Source organism: Parasteatoda tepidariorum, chromosome 8 (genome assembly GCF_043381705.1).
Source record: "Parasteatoda tepidariorum isolate YZ-2023 chromosome 8, CAS_Ptep_4.0, whole genome shotgun sequence".
In the NCBI taxonomy this organism is placed as follows: Eukaryota; Metazoa; Arthropoda; class Arachnida; order Araneae; family Theridiidae; genus Parasteatoda; species Parasteatoda tepidariorum.
Genome location: NC_092211.1, coordinates 76,904,036 through 76,924,610, shown reverse-complemented (window position 1 = coordinate 76,924,610; position 20,575 = coordinate 76,904,036). Strand labels below are relative to the sequence as shown.

The window sequence follows — 20,575 nt, the reverse complement described above, 5'->3', positions numbered from 1 at the left end:
GAAGACATGCCATCACAATTTTGATGCTCTGCAGCGGGGATGGCACCCCCGCTTCGGTAGCCCGACTACCAGCACGCGAAGTCGAGCACTTTACGGTAGAACTGCTTAATGAGGACCAATGCCGCACATTCTCGGTCCCTACGCAGACTGATCCAAGTGGTCACCCACCCGCACACTGACCGATGCCAGTGATGCTTAAGTTCGGTTATCTGCTGGGAACCGTGTCTTAACGATCAGTTCACTGAGGGACTTTTTTTGTATAAATATTAAGTATTTTTTATTCTTTGCTTATACTCAAAAATATTTCTCAAGCATAAAAAAAAAGAATTATTAGTATTAGAAGACTAAAATTAAAGGAGTAAATATAGAAACAAAATTTACAGATGCACTTGCGTGTTAGACGCCGTTTTTTTTCCTGAACTTCAAACAAAGGAAAATTAATATTTACCTAAGGCAAATAAGAAAATTAAGATGTTTTCAGATAGACTCTATTTGCTCTTAACCATAAATTTAATTCCAAACAGACAAGAACTGTTTTAAATATGAGAGTGTTTTTTTTAATATATATATTTCTTCATGAACTTGGTGAGCCGATTTTTCTGTTATGCATTCTTAATTAGTTCTGACATAAAGATACATTAGCGGCGCAAAGTAAATTTAGATTACTTAATTTCGGTAAAATAATTTTTTTGTAGATAAAAAATACTATGTGTTCTTAAGATCTGAAAGCATGCAAGGCAATGAACTAAAACTGACAAATTTCTTTCCTTTTTCAGAGGGGGAGAACGGACCATATGTAAGAAAATAGTGTGGTTAAAAGAAAACTTATTACTTATTTTTCAGATAAGAATTATTGAAATTTTAAAAAAGCCTTATTAAGTTTGTGTTTTGAAACAAAATAATCATTTTCTGCTTTGGGAGGATTGTTAAGTGTATCATATACGAAAAATTATTACTTTATAACATTAAAATTTGTTACTTATAAAAATAAACCTCGTATTTAAATACTGGTTTCTTTTCTACATTATTACATTGGTATGTTACAATTTTACTTAATAAGAAAATGGTGTATTGTGGATTTTTAAATACGGATATATATTGCATGTAGCTTAAAAACACTATTTGGTCATATGATAAAAAAAGCAAAATACCAATTTCTGCGCATTGTACAAGTAAATATATTACAAAAAAGTTAACCCAGTAACGTCGGAATTTTTTATATTACGTGACGCACAGAAAGCTGTTATTAAAAAAGTGGTTAATTTTTTCAAAACTAAATGAGTATTTTCTTCTGTTAGCTACTGCTTGATTTCTGAAAAGAATGAAAAATATTAGTTGGATGTGACCACAGTTCTTTTTCAGATCAGAAGAATTCGATTAATTCGATCTAGGTCTGTATGAGTTTTAAAGGTAACTTAATTTTTAACAATTGAAGTCAGAAATTGAGAAGAATATTTTTTGCTTATAACAAAAGCGTATTTTGTGTCACTGATCGTTTTTGTAAGCATGGTATTCTCTACCGGGAAGATTTTAATTCGAGAAGAGGGTGATAATGAAATGTTCACTTAGTGAAATTCTTAGATGCACTGTAAAGTAAGTTATCCATAATCTTTTCTCTAATTTCACACTTGATTTAATGAAGTCATGACCCGTACGCTTATGCGTTAAAAGTATGAAAATATAAAATACAGCAATTCAATAATGTTTTATTTATTAAAAAAACTTTTATTTCGACGAAAAAATTTAATACGTATCAAAAACTCTTACTTAATTCAGAAATAAGTATATTTTAAAAATATAAATTAAAAAAAGATTATATAATGCAATTTAAATTTCTACCAAAATTGAAAGATATTTTACTTAACTGTAAAAGTTTTATAGTATTTAAAACTATTAAAGTCAAATATAATCTAGTTTATTTAATTGAAAATTTTAATCGAATATTTCTTAAAATTGAAGAACTATTTTCGCGCATGAGGTGGGATACGAATTTTCTTAAAAGCATAAGATTTAAGACAACATGTCAATCACACAATTTAATAAGAAATGTAACATAAGCTAAAAGAGAGGGAGTACTTAATCATTAACATGAGCGAATGTTTACTCAGTCATTACCGGAATCAAACCCGGAAAACTTAATAGAAAAGCAAAAGTATTAACCCCTGCATCATCCCTCCATTCTGTACCATCTATTCACAAATCAGGTAAAAAAATTTATGAAATTCCTGGTCATACAGTTTTAATGTGCATGAAGTTAACGTTTATTTTTCAATACATTGAAAAAATATCTTTTCATTTAGTACAAACAATGAATTGTAAAAAAGGTACACAGAAGCAAATTTTAATTCTAAATATCATGCATTTTCAGAAAAATTGGCTCAACATTGATCCATAATCTCAGTACAAAGTTAATTTAATTACATAATTCATTAGTACCTAGTATATTAAGTACATTCATAATAACATTACAAATTTGTTCCAACCTTAATAAATGTTTAAATTAAACCATATTTCTTTTCTGGTCGAAGCACTATATTAAGGTTGAAGAAAATTTTAAAAATGTTTTAACATGCTAACTTCAGCTTTAAACCTACAACAAAACTTCAAACATTGTACAAATGGCTTTGAACAATTTTTTTCTTAGGTTTTAAAATTTGGTACACATAGAATCAGCAATCGCTTTTAATGATTTTAATGAAACATTTTCAGTATAAAAACTGTGAATAGGAAACTTAAAAATAATGAAGAGATTCTCAACTTGAGTACTCTTGGTTACAGCCCTCAACTGACTCAAATTCCGGAAAAAGAACATTTAGAGATAAAAACGCAATTTTCTGGTTGAATTACTTAAAAGAAATGAGTTCGTAAAGTAATTTATTTTAAAAGGTTCTAGTGGGCATGAGAACTGTAAGTCTTCATTTCTTTAAATGAATACACATTCTCTTATACTTCATTAGTTATCCCAGTAAATAAAAGTACAGATTTTAATTCTTATAAATGAATGGAATTTCGAATCGATTAAATGGTTCTAAACTAGAAAAGAAAACGATTACTCGGGAAACAAACTCTTTTATTTTAATTACTTCTAAAGGAAACAATTATTCCAGTCGAAAAGATTAAATAAATAATTCTAGAAGAAAGATTCTGAGAATAAGACTTCATTTAGGATTAAGAAAAGTATTTTTATGGAAATTTAACCACCAACCATTCCAGCATTTAGCGATGGTTCTATTTGTCTTTACATTAGAATGCATTAAGATTCTGATACCGCAGATAATTTATTGGAAAAAAGTAAATAGAAAAATAATTAGTTGCTTAAGAATATGTTGTATTAAGAAAGTACAATTTGTGTATCTGAACGCCAAAAAACGGTGGCAACTACACAGAGAAAAAATAATTCTGGTAAAATTACCGAAGTGTTATGGTAATGGAATTTACAAAAAAAAATTTAACGAGATGAATTTTTTGACTATTATAAGTTGGGATAGAGCAACAGCATCTTGCCAAATTATACTGAATACGGTTAATCTTTATTTTGATGAGATGAACTACTAATGACGTGTTTTGCTTAATCTAATAATCTAAATCCACAGGAAAGGATAAAAAAATAATAAATAAAAAAAGTGTAATTATTTTAGCTTTGTTAATTGTGTTGTTATTTGTTTTTCAGTTTTTTCATGATTGCGCAGTGTTGTTCCGTACTGATTTATTGTTTGATGCAAGTATATCGAACACACAATATAAGATTAAACACACAGAAAAAAATAAAAGGAAACAATAAGAGGCAAAGTACTGGTGGTTTAGCAAATGGGCAAAATTGGGAAAATGTTTCTCCCCAATACACCACTTTTCTATCTAATAACGTGGGAAAACCGGTTGTGCTGTGCGGAGAAGACTGCAGATTAAAATACGATTTTTTACGTGCAGAACCGTCAGAGGGTTAAGAGAAGAAGAAAAATTAGTAATATTTCAAAATTCTTAAAAAAAAATTAAACAGCAACAAAATATAATCTTGTCATCAGCTTACACTATTGTATCCACAAAAATAGTATTTTCTAATAGTGTATTAATATAGCCAAAGCAAATTTATCAATTCAATAATATAGAAGGGTTAGGAAAAAAACAAAACAAATATGATCAAAAGTAACTTTAAGTTGATTTTCCTTCTACTTTTCATCAGCAAACATTGTTTAAAGTTTTTTTTCCGTAACGTACAAATTTAAAAGATTTTCCCAATTATATAGACTTTTCTAATTAAATTTTTCATAAATAATACCAATCTAAGTAATCGAGTTTGTATATCTTACCCCCCATCTTTAAAAAAAATTAACAATACAATATTATCGTAAACTGTTTAATAGTGCTGGAATTCTTTCTATAAACAATACTGAAAGGTTGGGTCCGCCACATGTATAGCGATTGGTTGCAATATTTCGTCTCTTCCATTCAACATATGAAGATTTTCCAGTGTTCTGGACTTTCAAATTTTTGACCCTGAGCTATTAGAATACGATCCTTTCATTGACCAATAGATGGTAGCACCATAAAGGTGCTAAACTATCTCCAATGTCCAATTAAAGTTTACTGTTACGGTTTTGAAACTATGCTAGTTGTAAATGGTTAAAAGACCGTATAGTTTCGTATTCATGGACTTTTAACCATACTATTTGTTAACGATTTCAAAACCATAAAGGTAAAAAATGTTCTTTTTCAAAACCGTAGTTAGTTGGATGGACAGACTTCTGTCTGTTATTTTACTATAACTTTAGAATGAAAATTCGAACTGTGTATAATATTAACTCTAGTATGAATTACTTAAATTTTTAGAACTGAATCTAATAATATTTCTCATTAAATGTCTAGTAAAAATCTGTGCAAAGCATTTATATTTTCTTAAATATCTTTTTGTACTTAAAGAAGTATGGCAATTAAAAATATTCCTGAGGAAATATGATGACTACCGACTATTGATTTAACCACAATTAAAGGATAATCGTGGATGTAAAAAAAAAAACAGAAAACTTTTTGCCGAAACTTATCTTTCTTTTCTGCTTTTTCAGCTAAAACCAGTCATTCATTTAATTTAAAAGCGTCTTTCAATTACCGATTCTTTTTTGGAGGTTTTCGAGAAAATTCCGAAGTACAAAAGGCTTAGTCACATTAAAAATCGAGCAGTTAACAAGAAAAAAAATCCTGTTCCGTTCTTTACTTTTCTGTTGAATCGTTCGAGTTAAAGTGAATTCATTACTTGATTCCGAACTTTTATCATCTTTTTAACGATAAATTTATTCCCATCTAACGTTTTTAAATTATTATTTTTGATTGTTATTAAACAGAAGAAAGCTCCAAAAACGAGAAATTTGATTTCCTAGTAAGAAGAGAAATTTAATATTTTTTCCCTTTCGAAAAGAGGATTTAATCTGTTTTGTTTAGTATAATTCATTGTCATACATGCCGGAATTATTGTTTGTACACTGTAAAAAATTCTCGATCAAATTACGGTTAAAAGTAACGGCATTCAGGGGCAGCATGAAATCCATCTTTACCGAAACATGTTAAAGAGAAGAAGCACTGGTATATCGTAATTATAGTACAGTTATAATTACGTCAAAACTACCGAATCACTCTAATTAAATAAATATTACTGTAAAAATTAGGGTATAATATTTTACAGAAAAAATGGTAAATGGTAGGGTACAAATGTTGCGGAATATGCAACCAATTTGTCAATACTTAATGCCGTAATTTGAACCGGATTTTTTTTTACAGTTTATGATAATGATTGCCATATAAAAACCACTTCATGTTCGAAACAATCACTTAGCTTCGCCTACTCCATACTTCTCTTATAAACTCCTACGTCTTTGATCTTCTTCAATTGTAAAATATCATTCGTAATAATAATTTTAATTTTTCTTCTACGTTAAAAGCTCAGTATTGTGTTCATTATTGTGTAATGATACGCGAAAAAGCTTTGCGATTTTATTGAAATTACGTAATATAATTCTTATAAAGGGAAAAATCTGAAAGAAAACTATTGTCGTTATGCAAGTGGGCTCCCCCCTCTGTTCGGTGACGCTCTTTAACCCTAAAAGATTGCTATGCAATATATGGCAAGATTGCTATGCTTATATGGTTTACTTTGCAAAACATGCTCACTTCACTTACTACTAAGTTAAACCAGTTAAACATGCGTTCTAGTGTGAAATGTTAAGAATTTTAAAACTTAAAAATAATTTCTCTTTAAAAAATAAAAATTTTTATTCAATAATAAGTTTAATTTTTCAAGTAGAATTTTTTTGAATTGAAGTATATTAAAAGCAATTAAAAACAAAACCAAACAATAATTATGCAGCAACAAAACAATAATTATGTTTTTAAAGAACATCGTGTATGATGACGCGTCTCCAGCGCATTATTTCAATGTCACATATTTCATAACAATCATCAATGATTCCTTCTGCTCTTTGAGCATACTTTTTTTATTGTACATATAAAGCACTACCCGAGTTATATTTTTTTGAAGAATAAGAAGAATAATGAATGAAATTATTATTATTGAAACTGCATAAGTAAAATTGAATCATGATATTTAATAATTTATAATTATATGATACATTCTTATTTAAATCCCAATTCCTATAATTAAATCATAATTCTTTGATATGAACTTTTTGATATAAACTATTCACTTTTAACCGTTGTTTACCTTTTAATCGCTTATAGCTTGGTTTGTTTCAGTTTTTCGTTGTCCATGCGGGAAAAAGAGTTTTCATTCAGAAATTTATTATTATGTGTGTTTGCGCGTATGACAGCTTACATAGTTGATCTTTTAATTCTTTGCTGTTAATTTGAAAAAGAAACGAAGGCTTTCTTTGTCGCCGTGAAAGAAAAATATGTACAGTCTTGAAAAAAAAAAGATATCACCCTGAATAACTTTCGTTCTACTGATCGGATTTTCACAAACTAGGCATAAATCTTAATGATTCCCGTTGGCGACCTCAAATATACTAATTAATTAGTGCTAACTATTAATTTTTTTACGATGAGTTCAAATGAACCCCACTCTGCAATTGTTTCGGGAAAATTTTTTTGTTTCCTTTCACTATTATTTTTCATTTAAAGTAATTTATATATTTACTTTAAATCAAAAATGACCTTAATTAAACTGTTCTGTTTATAGTATATATTTATTACAACATCTTCCTTATATAGTCCGAAACTATCAGTGTTCGTAATATGTTAGTAAAAACAAACAAGGTCTATTATAGTTCTTAACAAGTCATTCGTGCTAACGGGAAAGTTCTGCTGTGCGATGATTAACTAATTCCAACAGGAAAAAAAATGCATGATGAAAGAAATAAAGTATGAATAACACAAAGGTTTTGAAAATGTATAAACTGTGTTTCTTTGATAGAGGTAAACACTTGGAGCAATAAACCACAAGTTACACAGAGCCTGCCTGTAATCTGATCTAATTTTTGATGAAAATAAATTAAATAAAAAATTAAGGTCTGTCAAACTTGTTTCTATCACTCACAATTGAATTGTTATGAGTATCAGTGCAGAAAAAGTATAGTTTCAGTAATTAGTAATGTTCAATAGCAAAAAAAGGCACCACTTTTAAGCTCTCCTTTTCACAAAACAAAATTCTACTTTCCTCTTACTAATATGCAGAGAATTATATGTGCTCAAATTTCTTAATTGTTAAGTAACTAATAAATTAATAATAAGTGAATTTGCCCATATAACACTGAAGTAAATAGAGCTGATTAAGAAAAGTTTGTATTTTTAGTGATGTAGGTATTTTTGAAATGTTCTTCAAATTTCTTGTATCGCAATAACTTACAATCTTAAATTTCGTAATTGTGTAAGTAATTTTGATTTAACACATTTCAAGGCATAAAATGAAACAAAAACTACTCAATACTGTTTGTTGCTTGAAAACTCATAGTAAATTGTTTTAAATAGTTAAGTAAAAAGCTCTTTCTATCTAAGTGGAGAACTTCAGTTTACCAACAATGTCCGTGTTAAACAATCCGTAATTTAAATGTAAAAACCAAATATAAAAATATCTTTTTTTGAAGATTTACAACAATACTTCAATTCTTGGAATTAATAGCTAACTATGAAAAAATAAAAAAGAGACATAGTTTTAAATATTTTAAGTCATTGTTGTTAGCAATACATCAATTGTTAAGAACAGCAACAAAGAGGTATAAAATAATTTTTTAATCATTCTCTTTTGAACTTTACTTGGTGAATGTGCTTGAATTCACTGCGATTTTCATATTTAATTATGAGTTTTCTATATAACCGAGCGGTATTAAATTACTGGCTCCAAAAGTTGCAAAAGTTTCCTCAAATAACAGGTATGTATAAGACACGCACGTTTTAAACTCCTGTAATATTAAATATCTTTTTTTCCAAATATGAGTAGATTCCAGTAGCAGAATTTGCAAAGTCAATCAACAGGAGTAACTTAAAAAATTAAAATTTTTCTGCGACTGATGTAGTCAAAGGTTATTATTGTTTAAAAGCAAGCTTAATCTAACATATATTTCACAAAATTTTCAAATATTAAATATAATAATGCCATACACAGTAATTTTGTGTTGTTTAAATTTAATCTTAAAGATATCTTTCTCGTTTAAACAACAGCACGATAGCAATATTTATAAGTCATTTTGTTGGAAATAAGTTCGGTTCTCGACTGTGGCTTGAAACCTAACTGGTTTGAGCAATGGATCTCAATTTTCCTAGCTGATATGCAATACCGATTATGTGGTTTCTCAAGTACTGTTAGTTTCTGAAATGTAGAGTTTTAAACTTTTCTTAGTCAATTTTTTTTGCATGTACAATTAAATATATTTTCGAACAAGGAAAAATTAGATTAAAAGTACATTTCTAATTTATTTTTAGCTTCTGAGGAAACTAATAATGCAGCTGATGAGGAATTGGATAATATTGAGTAAGTACTTTTATAGAAGTTCGCTGTGTTAGAAATTTCATCATAAATAAAACTTTTATTTAATAGACTAATAAAAAATAAAGATATATTGCTGTATTGTAGTGAAACAAGATAAACTGAAAAAAATTTTGTAGTCACTCATAAACGTGATATATTATCGCTACGTTTTTAAAAAAGTCAATTTCAGAAGAGTGAATGAGAGGAATATTGGAACCACTTTCCAGCTATCTAGGTTACTCAAGTTCTTATTCGAGGTTTTCCGCATCTTAAGAAGGCATTCAATATTTTTTTTTCACCACTTAAGCTAAAATTATTGTGATTTTATATAACTAAAGAGAATGATTACTAATCAAATTACCGATCATTTCCTGCAACGATAAATGAAATGTTGGCTAAAGTAACGTTTTGTAGTTGTTTTCAGATATATGAAAAAAAGAATATATATTCAAGTGAATAAACACTTAATTTTGAGAATGTTTGATGCTCGTTAGGAATTCNGAAATCTATTTTATAGGGAAAGATTTTCCATAACCGTTGTAACGCAGAATGGAGAAAAGTGGAGAGTTGGAAAAATCCTGTAGCTTCAAAGCACCACTTTTATTTACAAAGAATTTATTAGGTGTAATCTTATCTTAACATTAAAAATACAATTAATAATACTTTACAATCGAAGTAGCAACAAAAATACGCGTTGATGGTGAGACCAAAAACATTATATTATATATATATATATATATATATAATATGCCAAAACTGTAATGAATATTGAATTTTTTTCTTTTTCTTCTTAATATATATAAAGTGTGAAAAATTTGAAATATCTTACTATAATTTTAGGGAAGACTTAGGTCTTCAAGATGATGAGATAAGTGGACAGGTTGAACCAGAGTTTCTATCTGGCCTTGGTTTTTCAATCTGGAATATAGTTGGTTGGAGGTATCGTAATTTTACTTAAATCAAATCAGTTACTTAAAATGTCATTGTAAAAAACTCTGTCCTTATAAAAAATCTATCCTCATAAACTCATCATATTAAGGAAAAATCGTGAAACTGATCCTAACTTAAAGTCTAACCCATATAATTGAAAAATATTTCCCCCAAAATAGTGCACATAATAAGGTATAATACAACATAAAATGTATTCATCAGACAGTTATGGTTTTACAGACATTAGCATACTTATGAAATGAATACATCAGGTGCGGGTTTAAATAGAAAACGCACTTTCAGAATGGAACAGAGATGAGTGATGCTTTCAATTAAGCGGTCTACTAGTTTTGTTGGAAGTGGAGTCATTGTTCTTGCAAAGTTGCAAGCTTGGTAGGAGAAGGATTAAAAGCAGTTACACGTTTTCTAAAGCATTCATACATGCTCGATGGGATTCAAATCCGGTGATCGAGAAGGCCACTCTATGTGCTGAATTGTTTAATTCTGAAGTTAATCTTCCACAATGTAATCCCCTGTGCGGCATTGCGTTATCGACCTGTATCACGAAATCATCTCCTGTAGAGCGAAATCTCGCCTGTATGCTTAATTATCTTCATTGTATCCTACGTACAACACTATTTTATGAATGAAAATTTTATTTAATGAAATATATTTTATTTAATGAAATTTTTTTCACTTTGAAGTTGATTTAATTAAAGTAAAGTAGGAAGGATAGTAGGTGGGGACTTAAAGTAGTGGGACTTAATGTAGCTGAGGAATTAAAGAAATTAGGAATTTTTTTTTCTTCTTTAAAATATTTATTTTGATATATATATCTACTTTTACTAAAAATACATAGTTAATTAATTGGAATACTTAAGAATATTATTCGCAATTTTATATCAGTAATTAAAATTACTTAGAATCATACGACATCAAAATGGCAAATTTTACAAAAATATCCCACTTGCACGTTATTCATTTTTTAAAAAACTATTTTCCTGTTATAACGTCCCGTATAAAACCTAGAATTTAATTAACGGCACACTATATGTTATTATAGACGTGATAAGAAAGTGTTGGATGATTCGATGCTCGAGTTTAATGAGTACAAATGTGAGGAAAAAAGTTTCCATCCAATATTGGGAGATGAAGTTGTTGAAAACAACAGGTATCTATAAAACTTTTAATAATGAAGCATTTTTTAATTAAAAATAAGGTTGTATCAGTATCATAGATTGTTTTAAGAATAAGAAATTGTGTTGTTTAAAAAATTCAGATGTGCTTACCACTTCCAAAAACATCAATCTATCCTTGCACGGTTTGAGACCTTTGCAGACAAAATGATTTGATTTATATATTTTATATTTCAATTTAAGCACAAAATTATATTTTAAAACTACTAGTTGAAAAAATTTATAAAAAAAAATATTGGTACTTGCAATGAAAAGAAGGGAAATTATTTTGTACTTTTCAGCTACTTGACTGTTCAACAATTTTAACATTTTCAGCATTTATCTATTCTGTTTTACAGTATACGTTATTTTGACACGAAAGTAAAATAACATACTAGTAACAAGTCTATTCTTTTGTCTATTTTTTTAAAAATAAAACTAAAGAATTCATAGTTGGAAAAGATTTAATGTGTATACTAATAAATTTTTTCACATTAAAGCATAAATTAAATTTTAAAATAATTAAAAATTTTTTTTCTCACTTTGGAGTTACACTTAAAACTTTTTTATTACAGAATTTATGAAAAAATTTTTTACTTGTAGTAAAATGAAGTGATTTTTAATCAAAACTAAAAAAAATTAATTTTCTCATTAAATAAATCTTTCAATTAAATTGCATAAATGAAAGAAAATTAGAAAAAATATACGCTGATAAATACTTTAAATCTGGGCAACTGTAAACATTAAAAAAAACTTTATTATTGTTCCAGAGAATTTATGTGGGACGATGGTTTGAAACAGTTGATGTATACTGAAGAATGTGTTTCTGTAAAGTCTGGTGACAATGGTGTAGAATGGTATGAATAAAACTTTTAAAAATAATTTTTGTTCCACATACAAACAATTCCTTAATTACTCTGTACCGTAAAAAGACAAAAGAAATTTTAAGCACCTTTTGATTCTTATGTAAAATGTAAAGTTGAATCTAAATACGACACCCGTTTTCCTCCCTATATCTTCATTTTTTAAATAGACCTTCCACTGTCACTTTTCCATAATTTTATAACCAAGAAGTAAATTTAAGGAAAGGAACAGAAATACTTTTTACAGTTTAACGTCTTATGAATGGAGTTAAAGAGTTCAAAAGCATTCACAGAAAAGGAAAGAAGGGTGAGATATTGAGAAGGTTTTTCAAAAACTTAAAAAAATAATAACGTTTCTGCATCTGAGCAAATCGAGATACAAACAAGTAATATTTCAATGTTACTGCAGATAAAAAAATAGTAAGCAAATCATAAATAAAGGATAACTTTTTATTAGATACACCGAGAATAACAATTATGGTAGAAAAAACCAGAATATGGTAAAATTTTCTGCGTGCCTGGCTCAATGAAAGTATTAAAAATCTTGGTAATTTTTAGAGAAGCTCTTTAGTGATCGTTTTGCGAAATTAACAATAAAATAAAATTTTATAATATGTGATAAAATTCGGTAAATGTCGTAAAATTTGGCGATTGTACTATGGTATTTTAGAACATGGTATAAGTATATATTTGGTTAAATTGACTTCTCCTTTTGTATTTTTTATTAAATGTTTCTCAATAAAATGATAGTTTTAAAAACCAGAATATTCGGTAAACCGTTATAATATGAGCAGAAAAATTTTCAAATGAAGTCTTTAAATACTGTATATTTTACTTTTATTAACTAGAAGTATGGTTGCTTTATTACTGGAAATTTAACTGCCATATACTATTCGAAGATTTTGACCAGAATGTTTTTCTTCGCGTTCTTCATTGCAGTCTCTATAATCTAAGAATTAAAAACATATGCTTACTTACTGTTTTAAATATAGAAAATTGTTGTTTTTCAGTTTCTTTTGTTTAATTAAATTAATGTTTGATCCTATAAAATTACGCATTAATTATTTCTTGAAAACTCGAAGTTTCCAATTTTTAAAAATTGTTTGAAAATATTCGACGTATTAAAATTTTTTTTTATTATGTAGGTATGATAAGTAACGTAATAATAATTAATTAAAAAGACAAACGTAATAAACGTAATAATAATTAATTAAAAAGACTAATTTCACCTTTGTTACAAATTATACATAGTTACATTATTGAAATTAGATTAAAAAATTTTTTTTAATTGTTTCTTTTTCGTATATCTTTCAATTAAAAAGGAAGTGATTTTTAGCTGCAAAATGTATGTTAGGTAAAATAAATATTGAGTTACTTAGACTACAAACCAAATTCGATTTTATAATAAATTAGTTTAAAAAATTTTTTTTTCAGTTTCCTTGTGTAGTTTGATTTACATATTTTCATTTTCAGTTTTCATTTCAAGAAAAAATTGCAGTTCTTACCTCGTAAAGAGTTTTTTGGGTATAATATAATTCTTAAGAGCAGTCTCCAATTCTAAGCTTTTATGTAATTGAATTTTTCACCAAATATTTTAAAATATTTTTATTATTTAATTTTATAGAATACAATTCTTTTCTTTTAAATGTATGTATCTGTTTAAATAAATAAGACAATATTTTATTGCATTTTTAGTGTGGAAAGAACAAAGGAGAAGTCTGTGGAAAAAGATTTGGAAGAAACATATTCCGAACCAAAGGAGAATAATGTTGTGGCTCAAAAGTACTAAGATTTATTTTTAAACCAAAACAAGCATTATAAATACAATTTGTAGTGGTCAAAACAAATAACTTTCAGACAACTTTATTTTCTGATTAATTATTGTAGAAATTAATTTTTTTGCAATTTAGGTATACTCTATGTATACTGTATCCATCTGCCATGACTGTTTTTTTAAAAACATCATCGATACTCACAGATAATGTCTCCTTTTTGCAGCCCGATTGCTATTACTTCCATTTTTTCCACCCAACAATAATTATAGCAAATCAGGACTTTCTCTGGATTGACTTGATATTACAAATTCTTACATAATTTTTTAGCTTTTGACAGAAAATTCATTTCAATTTTTGATATTTTGAAGTTTTTTTTCCTGTATGTTTTATGTTTGATGCACTTTTTTAAAAAAAAAAAACATATGCTTATAAATGAACTTTATCAAAGTTTATTTTTTCATGGCAACAACTCTGCAGTTAAAAAAAAGGCAAATCCAGCGTCATATTACAACAAAAAATATTCAGTATTTTAAATGCTTTACGTATATCTTTGAATCCTTAAGGGATTGAATATTGAAATCGAATTTTAGATGTTAGGTAGGCTACATTGTACATTGTACTTAAAATCTACATTGTAACGACAGAAATAAAATCGTGTGAGCTAATAACGAGGTTATGTATTTTATTAATTTTATTTTCCAAATATTTATTTTGTTTTAATTTAAAAAAAATTGCGAATATTTTGTAACATAATTTTAAATAACTTTTTTTTTCTAGTTTAGTAATTCTTTAAATCTTTTTCCTCAAACAAATCCCAGATAAATCTTTAAGTGTAGACATGAATGAAGAATATGTAAAGAAAGTAGTAAAGATACTAACACCATATTTTCATTTTAGTGTGGAAATTGATATATCAAACAGTGCGATTAACGACACTGTGGAGCCAAACATTCTGCCTGAATCAACGTTTTCTTTTTGGAATACCATTAGCAAGTGGTTTCCGAAAAGAGTTCCTGAGAATGTTGTTAGGAGTCATAGGTATATCTATCTATGTTAAATTCGTAAATATACAATAAGATTTCTCGTGTATACTTTTTTAATGTTTCGACATATAAAAAAATGTAGTTTTATCATCACTATTGAATGGAAAAGGAAAACAAATTCTGAGCAAGAGTAAATCTGAAAACTAAATCTGAAAAAACTAGACTTATAAGAATTATTAAGAATTCTGTAGTAAAACATTTAAAAGGCATTAAAATACATTTGAAAGGCATTAACTGATTTTTGTAATTGTTAATTTAAGTTTTATGTCTGCATTTAATTCAAAAATAAATTATTAATAAAATTAAAATATTAAATACTGACCATTTAGAAAGTGAATTGTTAAAGCTAATGCTTAAATCTATTTTATCACAGAATTCATTTTTATGATGCTTACAGTGGATATAAAAATAGGGTATTCTGAATGAATTTGGATCTAATGTTGGAATTATCACGCACAAAGACTCCTCAATGGTTTGAAATAATCATTTTAAATATGCTGATTAATTACTGCATACAATATTTTAAGTTGCAAAATCAGACAAATGAATTGACTCTGAATATCCATGACTTTTTTTTTCATGACTTTTTTTTATCCATGACTTTTTAGATTTAGATTTTTAACTCTTAAAATATTAGGGTAGCCACAATCGTGAAAGTATAATCTTAATAGTTTGCTCAGAAGAACTAATTAATTAACTTATTTAATATTAGGCCCTCAAATCATCATGTAAAAATCCCATCAATAAATCAAAAGTTAATTCAGGATGTTCACTTTTTATTTTCGTTTTTAACCGCTGTATTTAACTCTTTTACATATTTCAGCTCTTAAAATAATAATAGACTATTTTTAAGTTAGCTAAACCTTGGATATGTTTTCAATTTCGAATATTTTCCAGAAAACTCTTTTATTCTAGCAATTTCTCATTTAAATAACATAAATATGTGAGAAATTTATGAATGAACTTGGGTGTTAAAAATTAACCAAATAAAAAAAATAAACCCCCTATTATTTTATTTTAGACTTGATGAAAGTACTTGGGATGATATGATGTTCGATTCTTTCGAATATGCATATGAGGAGAAAAGTGTCCCTCCTAATTTGGCGAGTGAAGTTGCTGACAGCGAGAGGTATTTATGAAAATTTTAAATAAAATAATTCCTTAAAAATTATTGTAATACGAGTATTAAATATTCTTTAGTTTCTTTGTTACGTTGAAATTGTTACATCTCTAAAACAATAATTTCTAAACCAGGAAGTGTATTCTAATTATATTTAGTACTTATGCTTGTAAATAGTAGTTTCTGATTATTATTTTTAAAAAAAGATACATATTTTTCAATGCCATAGGTTATACTAAGGATAACAATTCATTTTGGTATTAAATACATTTAAAGCACTTAATTCAAAAAATAAATGATGGGTGCGGGGAATTTTTTAAAAAAAATATAGTTTTATGTGTATGCATGTATCTCAATATTGATTCATCATGTTCCCTCAATATTGATTCACACGCATGCGCTATTAAACTTTATGTCTTAAATTTGTATAAATATAGATAATGTTTTTCAGATAAGCACATAAAATAACAATTTATTATTAAATCAATTCATTAGGTTTATAAAGTAATTACAGAATAGTTAAAAAAGGAAAAAAGAAATTATCACGAAAAAATAATTTTTTACATTTCAACACAATTTCATTTTTAAAAAAAATGCAGTAGAAGACTTCTATACTTGTTATAAATATTAAACATGCTATTATTCATCCAATTTAAAGCAGGAAACTTTTTTTTACTTAAATCTTATGCTCTTTTCATTATAATTAAAAAATCATTACTTAATTACAAAATAAATATCTTGATTTAATGACAAAAGTGAAATAAATTTTTAAAGCTTGTGTCCATATGTTTTAGTTACCATGAAAAATAAGGAAAATTAAAAATAATTAATTAATTATTTTAGGCATATTTATTGGAATGTAGATTCTGAAGCATCATATTATGCAGAAAAAAGTGATTCTGTGCAAGTTATTGAAGATGATGCTAAACCAGAAAGGTATTTATTAAACCTTTAGAACAAAATTTCTCCAAAAATGAATTTACTAAACCATATAAAACATTTTTTAATTAATGATAAAATCAACAGAATGTAAAATTCTTGTTGACGTTTTGAGCATCAATAAAGAATAAAAGAAAATCAAAAATAGTTTTCATTTGTAAAACGAAGAAAATGGAATTTTTTTTTTAATATTTCAAGATTTATAATGTCATGTCTGATTTGGTAACAGAAACAATAATTCAAAAAACAATCATTAGAATCATTTCAAATTCTATTTGACTGAATTATGAATATTTTTGTTCAACTAATTATGGGAACAGAAATGACAGAGATTGAAACATCTAAACAATAAAAAAATTTCGCAGCATCATCGGAATATTATACACTTTGAAAAACTACTTATATTTCTCATCAAAAGACTTTTCAATGCAACATATGTACTATCATAAATACATTTTAATATCCCCATACATTTTAATAGATTTTACATCTTTTCCATTTAATTGGATTATAAAAAAAGCCTGATAATTGCTTTTTTCTTTCTGGAAAATAATTCCGTGCAAAACTGTTTAGGGACATTTTTTTTGCATGCATGTTAACTTTAAGATGAAATTTTATACAAACGTTTCAAAATATAAAGAAAAAATATTTATTTGGCCAGCATCAAAGAGCAAATAATTATGGAAACTTCTCAGGTGCAACTTTATTGTCAACGTTATCAAAACTCAAAAAAAGAGCTTATTATTATAAATGTTGAAAATTTCAAAAAATACATATATTTTGACCGTTAAACAATTTAAAATACTGTAATGCATAATTTTTTTTACTTAAATATTACGTTTAAAAAACCTGTAAGTAAACATTGAAATAGTAATAAAACTACATGTTTTATTTTTTATTTAAAGCAGAACAGTGAAACTTTCTATGTGGTAAAAAAATTGTATCCTTCAATTTTGAACTCCAAAGATGCTACGTTTTTGGTAATTTGTAAAGTTGTGAACCTTAATTTAGTTCAAATGTTTTGCAAACATAATATTGTGACGAACTGAAGCATTTACAGCAAATTTTACTACATATTATTCTTCAATTTACTGATATTTTGATTTAGAAGTTAAAAATATTTTTCCGAGATATTATATGTAAGGAAAATATTCATAATAAATAAATGTAATAAATTACATTAATTACATGAAAATAATTTCGTAATCTCTATTGTATTCTGTTACGAAAAGGATAATTCTGAAACTATATGTAAATTTAGAAAAGATATAACGATAATAAGCTAGCAACGAAACTTCTATTGTTTCTACATAAAAACATGAAGTTGATTTTTACATACAACTGATATAGAGTGACGACCATTAAACAGTGGTTCTGCTAGTTTTCATGTTTAAATTCAAGTTAAAAAAAAATTAAACTTCCGGTACGCAATATTTACTGATAATGAACTTTACTGACTTACCCTTTGGAAGCAAAATATTTGGCTTCAGAAATAAAATATTTAATTTAATGATCGCGATATTTAGATAAATTGATTCTCGACTATTGGGGTTAAAATCTTTTGTTATTTTCTAAATGACATAGATAACAGTGCTTTTTTTATTTGCTAACAATTATCTAGAAAAAAAACTGCAAGGAAAGTTCATAACAACTTTTTACATTTTCAGAGTTGGAATATGCCCTTTAGAAAAGGAAGCTGAAGCATTTGTTCAGCTGGAGATTGTTGAAAAAACTTTCACCCATAATCGGGGTTTTGCAAAGGTGGATTGTGAAAGGTATTTTAATTTTTAACTGAATTCAATCTAAAAATATATATATAAACATGAAAAAAATATAAAGATTTCTTCAAAGCGAAAAAAAAATGTTTTTACAAAATATTCGAAAATTCAAAATTTCAGGAAAATTTTTATATTTAAAAAATTTTAAAATTTAAAAAAGAAGGTGGAAAATGAAATAAGGAAAAAATATAATTTAATCATTAGCTCTAAGGATTATATCCACAAAAATAGTGCTTTCTAATATTGTATTAATGCATTATTATTTTATGAAAACTGTTTAACCTTTTTATTTATTTTGCTCAAATCATGGTATTTTTTCAGGAAAAATGCAAAATAGATTTTAAAATTTGATGGGGAAAATGCATTCAGCGTATAAAAAATGGATTTAAATAGTTTCATATTCCAAATTGGAATTGAAATAAGTTTTCAACTTCTATTTTATCCATTGCTTAAAAATGCCAAATTTACGAACGTACACTTCTTAATGACTGTCATTTTGGCTGCAAAATCTTTTATTCGAAGCAATCATTAATACTGAATATTCATAAAACTTTGTTTTCAAAAATGCTATAATAAATTAGATGAAATAAATTAGAATATAGAATAGTTTTAGATTAAATTTGATTTTTTTCTGAAACGATTGAATTGTGCAAATAAAATTTTCACAATAGATTTTTTATAGTTTTAGAGTGGATATACTGGATGTAGAAGAGCCATCCTATGTGAAACCAGAGATTGTGGCAGAAAATTTCGCCCATGAACTGGGTTATGGAAATGAGGGCATAGAATGGTATTATATTTTTGTTTGAGTTGATAAGTTTGTTTTTAAAGTGTCACAATAGTTTCATTGGAATTTTTATTAGTTTATTTTTATTATTTTAGTTTTTTGTAGCAAGATATGCAAATTTTTATGCTAAATTAAATCATGCATGTATGGTAAAAATCATAATTTGAAAATAAAGTGGTTAAAATTTTGATTTTTATAGTTGTCGAAAAATCAAACTTCAAGTCTACGTCTACTTAAAATATGATAATTTGTACCAATTTCGTTTAATTTTTTTGTCCTTTAAAATAACAATATTTAAAACTGAGTAAAAATGTCTTTGTCATACAATTGACAATCATTTCGAGTATTATTAAATTAATAATGCAAAATAATAAATATTTATTCAAAATAGCCAACCTTCAACTTTTAAAATTAAAGCAAAATATGGAATATTGAATATTATCTCTAAAAAGAAGTTTAGCAATTTTAGTCATTATGGCTTAAAAAAAAGGTGTTTGACATGATCTTATAGTCCTTTTTTCTGCTTAGAAAAATAAGCATGATTAAGTGAATTTAAAAGTTGATTAAATATCATCTTCTATACAGAAGTCTTAAAATAAAACACATTGATTTTTTTTCTTAGGTGTGATAGTTCTGAGACTGCCAAAAATGAGATTGGTGTAGCAGGGAAACAGAAAAAGATGAAAAAGACAAAAAAGAAACGTGTCGGACGGTTTTTCCGTAAATTATTCTGTTCCTGCATGAAGAAAAACAAGGAGTAGTTAGAGGTGACAAAATATTGTTGAAGCTGATTTACGCAGTCTCAGAAAGTTTTATTTGAAGGAAATCTCGTCGAAGCCATCGTTTTTGTCATTTTATCGAGGCAGATGAATTTCATTTCATGTTCAAATGATGTAATTTTCGATTTAGGCCTTTTTTGGTATTTAATTAAATAAAAATGACCATTTTCGACTTTTATTGTTTCTGTTTTCTTATGCTTCAATCAATTCATAAAATTTTTAGCAACTAAGTAGTTCAATTGATAGCAATACTGAAAAAAAAGATCAATCTGGCAGAACGATTCATATCCATGAAAGTTGATTCTGAGAGGGGGAACGGATTTTGTGGTAACCATGAACTATGAATATATTTTAAAAATTTGATACTAACTTTTAAATCTGAAACAAGTTTCATAAGAATTTCCCATTGCAAATAATT

General features: G+C 26.8%; 1 long non-coding RNA gene across 1 annotated transcript; it reads left to right on the top strand.

Moving 5' to 3' along the window:
- Positions 1–19,277: 19,277 nt before the first annotated feature.
- On the top strand, positions 19,278–20,329 carry LOC139426195 (uncharacterized). Its single transcript, XR_011637394.1, has 2 exons — positions 19,278–19,381; positions 20,001–20,329. It is a non-coding gene; the product is annotated as an uncharacterized lncRNA (long non-coding RNA).
- The last annotated feature ends 246 nt before the right edge of the window (positions 20,330–20,575 follow it).